Source organism: Acinonyx jubatus, chromosome A3 (genome assembly GCF_027475565.1).
Source record: "Acinonyx jubatus isolate Ajub_Pintada_27869175 chromosome A3, VMU_Ajub_asm_v1.0, whole genome shotgun sequence".
NCBI lineage: Eukaryota > Metazoa > Chordata > Mammalia > Carnivora > Felidae > Acinonyx > Acinonyx jubatus.
Genome location: NC_069388.1, coordinates 84,416,635 through 84,429,313, shown reverse-complemented (window position 1 = coordinate 84,429,313; position 12,679 = coordinate 84,416,635). Strand labels below are relative to the sequence as shown.

General features: G+C 46.3%; 1 pseudogene; it reads right to left on the bottom strand.

Moving 5' to 3' along the window:
* Positions 1–2,630: 2,630 nt before the first annotated feature.
* LOC106967753 (uncharacterized) lies at positions 2,631–7,976 on the bottom strand (annotated as a pseudogene).
* Positions 7,977–12,679: the final 4,703 nt, after the last annotated feature.

Sequence of the window (12,679 nt, the reverse complement as noted above, 5' to 3'; positions counted from 1 at the left end):
GTGGGCCCATGGGCAGCAGCAGCTCTGCCCAAGGAGGATGGCTGGGGGACAGCCTGCACGGAAAGCACCACCAAACGTGGCGCAGGCCGATGAAAAGGCTCCATAGGAATAGCTGCCGGGAGAGCCGGGGGAAACGGTGGAGCTAGTCTCTCTGCCCTGAGCAGGCCACCGTGGGACGAGGAGATGAGGCACGTTCCAGGCAGGATAAGGGGCTCCATACCAACCCCTTGGGAACCTGAGGCATGGAGCAGGCAGGGAAGCAGAGAATCAACATGCAACAGCTACTACCCCTGGCTGGTGAGGCGGCCCCCATACCCTCAGGCTCAAGGCTCCCTCCAAGCCAGCTGGTTCTTCCCTCAGCTGCAGAGAGGAAGGATGGTGGCAAGAGTTAGGAGCACCAGGGTGCAAGGGCAACAGAGGGATAAGACTGTTCCCCTGAAGGGAAGTCTGCAAGTGGAGTGTCACTCTCCAAACAAGGAGGCCAGGGCACTTGACCCCTGTCTTGGATCTCCGCTCTCTGAGAAGCGCCTTGTGGGCAAGGGTGGAAGTTTTGCAAGAATCTCAGCGACTTCTTGGAGGGAGCATTTTGTGTGGTCCCAGCTGGGATTTAGTCCTGGCAGAAGACTTCTGGTGATCCCTCCCCGTGCCTGTTTGCAGGAGGCCAGTCACATCATGAGGTCTCATGCTCAGATTTGTCCCCGGTGGTCCCCTGTGGGATCATGCTAGGGGCTTCAGGGTGGTGGGTGGGGCTTGAAGTAGAAACCACAGAAGTGACAGAATAAAAGCCTTTTTCACTACAGTTTCTCCAAGAAACTAGGCACGTGGTGCAGCAGCGTGAACCATGCACATCAATGGTTTCAACGCCCTCTCCCGATTTCTGCTCCTCTGACCCCTAGCGGCTCCCCAATCAGGGGAAGGCATGGTGGTCCATACAGCAGGCAGGGAGGCAACTCAGCTGAGGGCACTGGGGGCTGCGGATTCCCAGTCCCCTTCTCCCTGTTCTCAGAGATCAGTGACAACAAGCGCCCTAAGGGGGGCGAGAGGGAAAGGAAAGAAAATAGATTTTCCCACTTGGAAGATCAATGGTACAAGTCTTAGTCACTTCTTAGGCACTGCCGGGGAGGCTCTGAGATTAGTACAATGGACTTGGCAAGAAGATAGGGTCCTTCCGTCACAAGTGGAGGACACCGTCTGTTACTAATGGCAGTGTGATCGTATTGAAGACAGAAGGCTGGTGGCCTTCATAAACATGGAATATGTTTGGGCAGGGGCGCTGGCTTGAGATTCCGATATGGTAAATTTCATTGAGTGCTAGATTGGATGGCCTCAAGGACCAACACTGACAGTGGTCATCAGCATGATGGGGGCTGTAGACTGAACGTTTGTCTGTAGAAAGAGTTCTCCTGACACCCAATCTGCTGGTGCCTTGATGTTGGAATTCCCTACCTTCAGAATTGTGAGGTATAAATGTTTGTCATTTGTAAGCCCCAATGCATGGAATTTTTGAATTTTGCACCTCTCCACCCCAGTGCCAAATCCTTAAGGACTTAATCTTGGTGCATTGCATGGACGATTCTTCATAAGATAAAAATTGAGCTTGTAACCCAAAGGACCAAAAGCCACCTTGACAAGCCTTGTCAGGTCTGGAGGACTGTGCTTGCTGTTTCTCAGGACAGAGCTGTGAGAGCCCAGGCCCTGCTTTGAGATCCAGTTAGGGCCTGTCGTTGACCAAGCCTTGGCCTGTCACATGTGATGGTTTTGCCCTGTGTTTATGCACATATCCCCACCTTCCTTACCCTTGACAAGCTGTGCGTGACCGAATCCACAGGTTCAGAGCCTCTGAACCTGCTCCTCCAGGGTCTGCTCCTCCAGACCCTGTGTAAGCCCAATTAGAGGTGTATCTCTGGCCTTGCCAGTTCATGACTGTAGGTGGCCACACCACATCACGACTCTGAGACCTGGTGCTCAGCTCTGTCACCTGCAGATCGATGCTGGGACCACCTAGACTCTTCTCTCCATGCACACATATCCCCACCCCACCCCTCCCAGCCCCACCCTACGTAAAGTCCTCCAAACTCCAACACGACCTTCCATGGACATCTGTCTGTATCCCCAATACTCCTTCCTCACTTATTCTTGCTTCTGGGGTGAAAGGAGCCGGGGGTGTTCTGTGTTGGGTGGGGCTGTCTCTGTCTCTCCAGCTGTAGGAATGGGCAGTTAAAGAACCAGTGCTAAGAGATCAGGTCCCTTTTTCATTGGTAACAGAGAGAAATACCAGGGGGCTGCCACTGAGGGGGTTAGACCAGTTCCAAAGAGGAGATCTGGGAGGCCTCATTTCACTTGGATCTCTCTCAGGGGCTTTCATGGTTACAGCTGGGCCACGACAGTGAATAGGCTTATGCAGAATATTGGCACCGGAGACAGAGATGTGGTCCCAGACCTAATGGCTTAAGTTTGTGTTGTGCTCTGTCTTTCTGAATTCTTGAGGGACTCCTCAAGGGACATCCTGGAGAGAGGCCCTTAGAAAGGAGGCGTTCTCAGAGCAGCACCTCCTTCTTCACACTGCGTTGGCATGCACCGCCATGGACTGCATGCATTTGAGAAGGCTGGTAAGTCCAGAGAAAGGAGTGCAGGTCGGGGGCGCTCATACACTGGATGGCCCAGTAAGGCAAGAAACTTTATTGTTCTAACCTGGACGGAGAAAGCATACCCAATTCTCCCGATTACAAAGCTGGATCTGGGGTCGAAAGGAAAAGGTAGAGGACTGAAGAGAGCAGTTTCCCATCAGCAGAGGCCGGACTGGGGCCCTGAGCGCTGGTTCCAGGCTGGTCGCCCCGTCCAGGGAGGTCATCCTCTCCGCAGCCCTCCTGGAGGTTCAGAGCCCAAGTACCTCACCACAGATGGAGAGTCCCATAAAGGACAGAAGTGGGATTACAAAACAGGAACCAGGGTCAGTTTCCAGTGCAGTACCTTTAAAGAGAAAGAGAAGCATGTTATAAAAAAGATCATTTAATTGCTTTAAGACCCCAAGGTAGAATGGATATGTTTTGAGTTGCACCTAAATCTGATGAGGTGATCAGAACAGCTCTACTGTCAAGAGACTGTGGGCCTAACCTGGAAGAACTGCCCTTGTGTTGCAGTAAATGGCCTCACACCATTCTTTGTATTTGTATTTGTATTTGTATTTGTATTTGTATGTCTGTTTCTATTTCTATTTCTATTTCTATTTCTTTTACTGACATGTAATCACCCTCCTTGACCCCTTCCCCCACCTCAGCCCCACCAGTTCTCCCTGTTCTGTTGGACCCTTCCGTTATGAAGAAGCTTTGTTCATTAGGTTAATTTATACTAAGATGTAAGTGACTGGCAGCAGCCTAATGGAATACTGACTGTATCTGGAATGGCAGGCAGATTTTGAAGTCCTATCCCATAGCTTTCCAAGCCAGTCACCACTGATCTCCCACCGTCTTCCCAGCAGGGATGCTGGCCACTGAGATGTTCCTTTCCCAGTGAAATCTACTATTAGGGTCCTGCCTTCCAATCTCTGGGCAGCATGAGAAAGAGGAGGACCCCAAACCCCAAGGCAATGGGCTTCTAATGGTGGGATGGTGATGAAGCTTTGGGTCAGGGGAGGGTATCCACCAACTGTCAAATCCCACAAATGAGAGGGCTGTCCTTGACCTTCTGGGAAAGCTAAGATAACCTTGCCTCTTGTTCTCAATGAGCTCTGGTATCAGGAAGTTATCTCTGCCACCAGAGAGAAATTTATCCCAAGCCACATTACTTTTATACCGAGTAGCAAAGAAATGAAATAGACCAGAAAATGCTCATTAGAATTTGCCAGTGACCTAAAATTTGCATTTTTTGGTCTCTCCAATAGTCTTGGGTTTCTAGTCAAATTATTAACACACTTTCTTCCTGCTGTTGGATAAAGTAGGTGGGGACCACTTGGCCCATGTCCTTGAAAGGCATTCCATACTGGGCTAAGTTCTTGACTTGGCTGAGCAGTGAATACAGTGTAGGTCAGGCCACAGGTGCATGGCTAATGCTTTAAAACCTGGAATAAGTGGCATTTCAAAACGGTAAGACCGTATGTAGAAGTGGTACAGCAAGGAGGAAGAGAGAACACATTCCAGTGTATCCAGAGGATTGAATCTATAAAAGTTGGCAGGAACTCAAACTTGCCCTTGTCCTGTCTGTAGCAGCCATATCCTATATGGCCACAAGGTGGCAACCTTACTCTAGGAAAAAAAAAATCTGAGCGTGAGCCTGCATATCCTAGAGACTCCTATACCTGTTACCTTTAATTTCTCAACTTTTCCAGCCTTCAATGCTTTTCTCATCTCTAATGACCACACAGAATGCTTTCAAATTGTTTTTGCATCTATATTATGTTTTTACTTGCTATAAACAGGTGAGTGGAATAGTTTCTGTCTTTAAAAATTCGATAATTATTTTTTTAGGTAAACTTAAATACTTCAAAACCACCTTTTTAGAAATGACAAAACAATTCTACCATATATTTGCGTATATATATATATATATGTATATATATATATTAATATTTTTTTATGTTCCCTGAAGTGCATTTTTTTTTCTCAAGAATCAGTGACCCTCCTGCCATGGACATTAGTGTTGTCCAAATATGCTGGCCAGGTTACTTAAGCAAATGATGGCAGATTTCAATGACTTGCCAAGGACTTTCTGTTGATGTTTAATTTGTTTGACTACCCTTGTCATGTAAGAGACTAGGAGGAAGACAGCTTCAGCAGTCCTGGGCTTATTTTCAACCAAAGATAATATGTGTGTATGTATTTATAAACTGAGATCTCCTTATGTGTCCAGCATCATCCTAGCAGGTCTGGAGGCAGAGTTGAAAGTACCAAACAAGGAGGGGGCCACAGTGAACTGGTCTCCCTTACCTGGTGGTCCAGAGCCTTGTCAGTCAAAGTTGGGAAGGAAGCTTGGTCCATCTCGGCCAGGACACAGGCCATCTTGCTAAACAGCTTAGCCGCCCAGACGTCCTTAAAGCAACATAGCAGATCCATGTCATTCACTCAGTCACAATATTAGTGGACTCCCACTCACCATTAGTGCTGGCACATAGCTGTTCTTTAGACTGTGACATAGGGCACCGGACAGAGTGTGGTCCTGTGCTCCCCAGCGAAGGGCGAGCCTCAGGACTGGTAATGCACACAGAGCTCTGCTGCCCCTGGGGCCCGTGGTCCTGTCCAGCGCTGCAGGACTGGTGAGCCTGGAAGATGGTGGTCGGGGGCAGGGACACTGGTGGTCATCACCTGTCTGCCATGGAGCAGCCTTCGATGTCCTCAGCTGCCTCCATGAGCTTCAGTTTCCCATCTGTAAAGCAAGAATTTGGGACCCTCTCCCACAGGCCTGTTATGAGGAGGAGAGCATCCCTTCATACATCCTGGAATCCAGGATCTGCCTTTCCAGGACACTGACTGCCAAGGCCTCCCTCTGCTCGTGTTATTTCTTCCCTGTCTGCCTCAGTTTCCCTGGATATTGCCTCTGCCCTTTCTTTTGTTCTCCCTGGACCCCAGACTCAAATATTTTCTCCAAAGCAGGCACCTTTGAGCCTCTATTTCTTGAGCAGATACAACCTTCTAGCAAACATTATCTTGCTACATCTTATATCTACCCTGAGCTACTTACCTCTCCCCACATCCACCCAACTTGCAATTGCTTGATTGCTCCCACTTCTTCCTGAAATTCACTTCAGGTAAATTGGCAGTCAGGATCACCAGTGCACCCTATCTTGATAGGCAGTTGATAGCATCTTCTACAAAGTTAATTTTTATTTTAATTTTATTTTTTATTGAAAATTCTTTTTAATTTTTCTTTTTTTTGAGACAGAGAGAGACACAATGCGAGTTGGGGCAGGGTGAATAAAGGTGAATAAGGTGAAGTCTTTGCCCCCCAAAAGCTTGCTGTCAACCGGGGAAATGAGGTGTTTAACTTCACATGAATTTCGAATTTATTCTGACTACAAGCAGTTTTGAAGGATATGTGAGGAAGTGTTGGCGGACTTAATCTCACATTAAGGAGACCAGATAAAAAACTTGGGTGGAAGCCTGGAGCCAAGATTCTAGAAGTTCATGAGGCAACATTGCCAAATTCACAAATTTGTCCAGGGCTAGACCTTCCCAGGCTGAATGAATGGGCACGTGCTTGTGGCACCCCACCTCAGTTCTCCCCCACCTCTTGGCACGTTCAACTCACCTGGGCTGGACTTGGCTCTCTCTGTGCTGGAAGACAGATCGGTTGACAATACTCCTGCTTGGCTAGAGTTGGTCTAGAGTTGGGGCAGTCAGTGGGAGAAAGAATTGGCTTTTTTGCACCAACTCCAAATTCCAAAACCCTGAGCCTGGGCTTTAGATCACACTTCATCCATTTCATCCTTGCCACTAACACAGTTTTGCACAAAGGTGACCCCTGCCTATTCTGGTGCTGCCATCTTTCTGTTCATTCCTTTAGTTTAAACGGATTGGGAATTGTAAGGTGTGCTTACCCTGAACTTGATTTTGGCACTTGACTTGCTTATGCTGATTACTACCAGGCCTCCATTGGTCCCCTCCTCCCCTGCTGGAGTCTATGGGTCCTATACAGCTTGCCCATATATTTTATGACATAATCTGCTTCTGCTTGCCGAGTTTCATTTTCTTGCCTTTCAAAATGGTTCATTTCATTTTAACAAGTACATTTGAATACCTACAATGTGCTAGGCGCTATGACCATATTGAGGACACAGAAATGAACAAGCCAGACATGGTCTGTGATTTCACAGAGTTGACACTCTAGAAGGGGCCATAGGATTGGACACATTCATCCATTTATCCCCTTGGCTATTTATCCAAAGGATATTTATTCTTACTGGGTGGTAGGCAATGGAAGAGATAGGAACTTAGTACATAAACATGTCCACTCTCTGACCCTCCCTGTGTCTTCATGTCCTCCCTTACTCAGCTTAAATTCTCCAGCCAGGTATTCTAATTGCTACCTTAAATACACCCTCAATTCCCTTGCCCTACTCTTGTTGCAGTGAACCTCTTGATTAAACCACATCTTTGCCTACTCCACTGAGTAGGACACAGAGCTGGAGGAGGATACACTAAGTGTTCTAGTTTTAAAAGCTTGCTCACTGACCTCTAGTGTGCCCTTAAAACTGGCAAGCAATTGCGTTGTATTCCTTAGGCCCAGCCATGCCTTCTCTCTGCTAGACAACTACCGCATGCCCTTGTCTCTCTCCTTAAATGTCCAATATCTCTCCCTCATCCTCACTCTCGGATGATGATCTTGTGTGGTTGGTAGTACTTAACTCCATTCGTGGTCTTCCAAGATCTTTCCTGGATTGCAGCAGGCAGGAAGTTTCAAAACTACGTCTCCCAGACCTTCTCTAGCTGCTTTGCTGTTAGCCTCTGCCAAGAGGAGGCATTGACCCTAGGTTGCAAGGCAGGAGGAGGGGAGAGGTCATCCCAGTTTGGGCTCCTGCAATAGCAGCTGCTCACAGGTGCAGGCCCCAGGCAATCAGCATTGCTGGATCCGATGGAGAGGGTGACTGCTGCTCAGCGTTGGCAGTGACTTCACCAGCAAACCAACAGTCCCCTTACAGGGACCACTTCTTCAGCATTTCCAGTTTTTTGCATTAAACTTCTCTCTGCTTGAGAATGTTTCCTGTTTTCCATATTGGACACTGGCTAACAAACCTTGCTCCTTATTCATTAAGAATATGGAAGCGATCTGGAAAGGATTTCCATATGCTCCCACCTCCGGGTCCGCTCATCCACCACCTTGTGTGTGTGTGTGTGGCGAGGACACTCGAGCTTCTTTCCTAGTCGTAAGGACTCACTCTGCACGTCCCACGTAAGGCCCACCTCCGCTTCTGATTTAGGTCCCGTTTCTTCCCTCCCATTTACGCATGTCTCTATCTCATCAACTTCTCTTCCGGCGTCATCCATATTTGCTTCTGTTCTGTATTCTTCCCATAAGCAGAAACACACGCTGCTGTGTCTCCCACATTTGAACGAAATAAATGACAGAAATAAAACAGAAAAGAAATTCCTCTCCTGACAGCATTTTCTCCTCCAAATACTGCTCCTTTTCTCTCTTTCCATTTAGAGCAAAATTCCTTGAAAAAAACATCCATACTATCTCTTCCCTACTCCCCTTGAGCCCACTCCCATCAGGCTTAACCCCAAACACTCCACTGAAACTTCCTTGAACAAGTCTAATGACTGTGGGTTAATTCTTAGCTCTTCTCTTATTGGACAAAGCAGCAACACTTGACTCCATGGAGCCCCCTCCCTTCCCTCAGGGGGTCTCCAGGACAACATTTTCCCCACCACAGTGGCCATTCCTTCTCCCTTTCATTTCTCCAACCTCAAAATGTGGATGCATCCTGGACCTTAGTCTTTGGACATTTCTTTTTTCTGTCTACATTTAGCTCATTTAATGACTCCATCTACTGTGTTATGGCCTTAAATATAATCTATATTTTGACAACTCCATCTTTCTCTTGACCTGTAGCCTCATTTATCTAATTCTCTCCCCGATATCGAATTATCTAAAGATCAACATGCTCCAGTTGTTCTCAACCAGTCTACAGCCCACAGCCCTTCCCACTCATCTCAGTAAATGGAAGCACCATCTGCTCACCAAAGTCAATGCCACTGGAATCTTCTGGACTCTTCTTTCTTTCCCACCCATATCCAATCTATCAGGAAACCTTTCCACCTCTACCTTCACAATACAGGGTTAGACAAATTCAACTCTCTTATTACTACTCTTGTTTAATTCACCCCCATCTGTCACCAGAATAGTTTGAAAGCCTTCTATCAGGTGTCTGCCAGAGTGCCCCTATTAAATCCTAAGGCAGATCATGTTCTTCCTCTCACCGAAACCTAGCTATAGCTTCCTGTCTCCCTCAGTGCAAAAACCACACGAGTTATAGGGACCTACCAGGCCCTACAGGGTCAGACCTCCATTATCTCTCTGACTGTACCTCCTTCTTCTCCTCTCACCACTCTGCTCCAGTAACTCTAGCTTCTTTGTTGTTCATTGCTCAGGGCTTTGCATGTTCTGTTCCGTCTGCTTGGAATATTTCCCCCAGGGATCATTGCTTTGCCCCCCTCATCTTTTAGGATCAAGATGTAACCTTAGTCAGCCTCCCCTGGGCACCCTGTTTAAAACTGCAGACTCCACTCCTCACACCCTCTGTCCCTTTCTCTGCTTTACTTTTCTCTGTCATACTGATCACACCCTAACATACCATGTCATCTTACCTATGTAATTAGACCCGGTTCTTCTACTCGGATGTAAGTAAGGTCCATGAAGTGAGGGACTTTCTGCATATTTACTACTTTATCCCTAGCCCATAACATAGTGCATAGCACCTAGAAGACCTTCAATAAATGACTGTGAATGATTAGCATAAGTGCCCTCAAGCAAAAGAAAAGAGTGTCTGGAGAGAGAATCACAATGAGGACCCAATTTAGATGCAGGGAGTGTGGTAGGGAGGGATCTGGCCTCTCGGAGAAGTGGCATTAGGTCTAAGACCTGCTGAAGCATGAGCATGGCCGGTTAGGAGTGTGGGTTAGTGTGGGGAGAGGGGGGAAGCAGCCTGATTAACCATTTTGGTTTGCAAGAGACTGAGAGGTTTCCTCAGTGGTAAAAGGAAAGTGCCAGGCAAACCAGGGCTTCCTGGTCACTCTGGAGGAGAGGGAAGATTGTCCCAGCAGAGGCAGGGACAAGTGGAAATGTCTGCCGGGGAGGCCCCAGGGGCCAGGCCGGTCAGCCATTGGAGGCTGGGCCAGGGGTGGTTTCTGTTATCTGTGCAATGGGAAGCCACCAGAGGATCTTTAAAAAAATCCTTTTCAGCTCTCCTGGGAGAATGAGCTGGAAGGCTGGTAAGAGTGCCGTGTGGAGGCTTGTTATCTCCTGGTAGCAAGGGTTATGAAAGGGTCTGGGTTTTATGAACTTCAGGTCAGAGTCATTCCAGGCCCTGGTAGGGGGTGGAGAGGTGGCAGGTGTATGTTATTACTACCTTGTCCTAGGGTTGGACAGAGTGGGCAGATTGGGACCTACCTAATTTCGGTTAATATAGACACTGTGAATTGCTAAGTGGGTGAGATCGGAGTGGTTTCTTGATAAAGAGAGAGACTGTCAAGGGGGATTTCTGAGCCATTTTCTACATCAAATCAGTAGAGGTGTTAATCCTCAATCTAGATAACAGAATAATTCAATTGCAGACTTTGGCTTTAAACCGCACTGCAGATTAACCAACTGTCAAGGACCTCAGCCGCCAGCAGACAGGCCTGGATGATGAAGAATGCCAGACTCATGCAGCAAGACCGTGGACGTTCCAGGCCCGACTCCCCATCATGGGCCCAGGGGCAGGGCCCTGAACTCCCGGATGGGCCTGGGCACCTACTGTCCTGCTGTCATCATTTTACCATAGGGGGCAGGGAGAAACCCATTATGCTTTGGACTGTAGGGACAGATATCCTGGTGTGGACTCTCTCAGGCATAAGCTGTGATCTAGGAAGAGAGACTGGTAGACAGAAAAGCAACATCCACACAATTTTGTCCTTTTAAAAATAAATTTTTAAGCAGGATGACAACATTACTAAGCTTCTTGAAAATAAAATGGACACAGGGCGCCTGGGTGGCTTAATCAGTTAAGCGTCTGACTTTGGCCTAGGTCATGGTCTCACCCTTCTGAGCTCAAGCCCTGCCTCAGGCTCTTTGCTGACAGCTCAGAGCCTGGAACCTGTTTCAGATTCTGTGTCTCCCTCTCTCTCTGCCCCTCTCCTGCTTGTGCTCTGTCTCTCTTTCTCTCAAAAATAAATAAACATTAACAATACTTTTTTAAATAAAAGAAAAGAAAATGGACCCTAACACTCTCATAAAGTTTGATTATTCTCGTGTAATCCCCCCTGGTATTTTCTTATGGGCATTCAACTATTAACATCATTTCTATTAAAAAAAAAACCCAACTTTTGTAAAAAAAAAATGTGTGTCCTGAATTTTTATAGTTATATATTTTAATTAATCATTCAAAGCAGTTAACAAAGAAGGGGGAAATACACAAATCCAAGACAAAGAGGACTTTTTTCCCCTAATTACATGCATGATAATACAAAGAACATCTTTGTGTGAAAACGTTTTTATTTCTTTGTATAATTTCCATAAGATAAACTCCCAGAAGTAGATCGAAATCTATTAGTTGAAACACATTATGATTTAAATTTTTTTTTTTTTTTTTTTAGCAACAGCGTGAGTGGGGAAGGGTCAGAGGAAGAGGGAGAGAGGGAATCTTAAGCAAGCTCCATGCACCATGAGATCATGACCTGAATGTAAATCAAGAGTCGGATGCCCAACTAACTGAGCCACCCATGCACCCCAAAACACATTATGATTCTTGATGCACATGGCCAAATTGTTTCCCAAAGTATTGTGTTGATTTGCATTTCCACCTATGTTTGTGTATACAAATCTCATAGTAATAAATATTATCATTTTTTTTTAGTTTTATGGGTTAATAAGTGTGACAACAAAAACTTTGCTTTGCTTTTATTTCCTTGATGATTGATGAGATGATTGAATATTTTTCCATATGATTTTTTTTCCTGTTTCTTTTTTTCCTGGTTGCTTGCTCTCTCTGATTCCTGAAATGAGCTTCAGCTTGCTCCTCTGTAAAATGGGGATACCGGCAGCATTACCTTGTAGGGTTTTGTGAGGGTTGACTAATCAAGCAGGGTTAGGTGATGGTTACAAGCTTAGCTTGGATGCCATTGAGCCTGGTGTTGGATGTTGGCTCTACATTTGGAAGCTGATGGGGGAGGCAAGGTCACACTGCCAAGAGAGAGGGGAAATGGAGTTATGGTTGTAGCCATCTTTGGAAACACACCATCTGTCACAGTAATCATTTTTATCTTTAACTAAGTCTCTAATTGCACAAACAACGCAGCCTGTTAAAACATGTAAGTTAAGCCTAAAGTCTCTTTTGACCAGCACCTCAGTTCCAATCTCCTTTCCGAAGGTGACTGCCATAGTTTGCTTGGTGGACGTTGTTTGTATGTGCATACATACATGGAAAATCTGTAGTGTGTTTCTACGTTTCACATAAATAGTATCGTGCTGTATGTATTTCATTTCAATGTGTTTTTTTTTTTAATTTTTTTTAACGTTTATTTATTTTTGAGACAGAGAGAGACAGAGCATGAACGGGGGAGGGGCAGAGAGAGAGGGAGACACAGAATCGGAAGCAGGCTCCAGGCTCTGAGCCATCAGCCCAGAGCCTGATGCGGGGCTCGAACTCATGGACCACGAGATCGTGACCTGAGCCGAAGTCAGACGCTTAACCGACTGAGCCACCCAGGCGCCCCCTCAATGTGTTTTTCACTCGGTATGTCTAGACATTGTATTATGTCACACACTGAGATCTATTTTATCCTTTGCATCTGGGCATCATATAGATAGAACATAATTTACTGAATAATTCCCTGAGTCACCAGCAGAGAATGAGAATGCCAATTTCCAGCTTCCCCCTGACAGTTACAGACAATATTTTCAGTTTTTGCCAGTCATGTTGGTAAAAATGACACAATTGTTTTACTTCGCATTTCTCTGATTATCAGTGAATATTTACATCTTTTCGTAA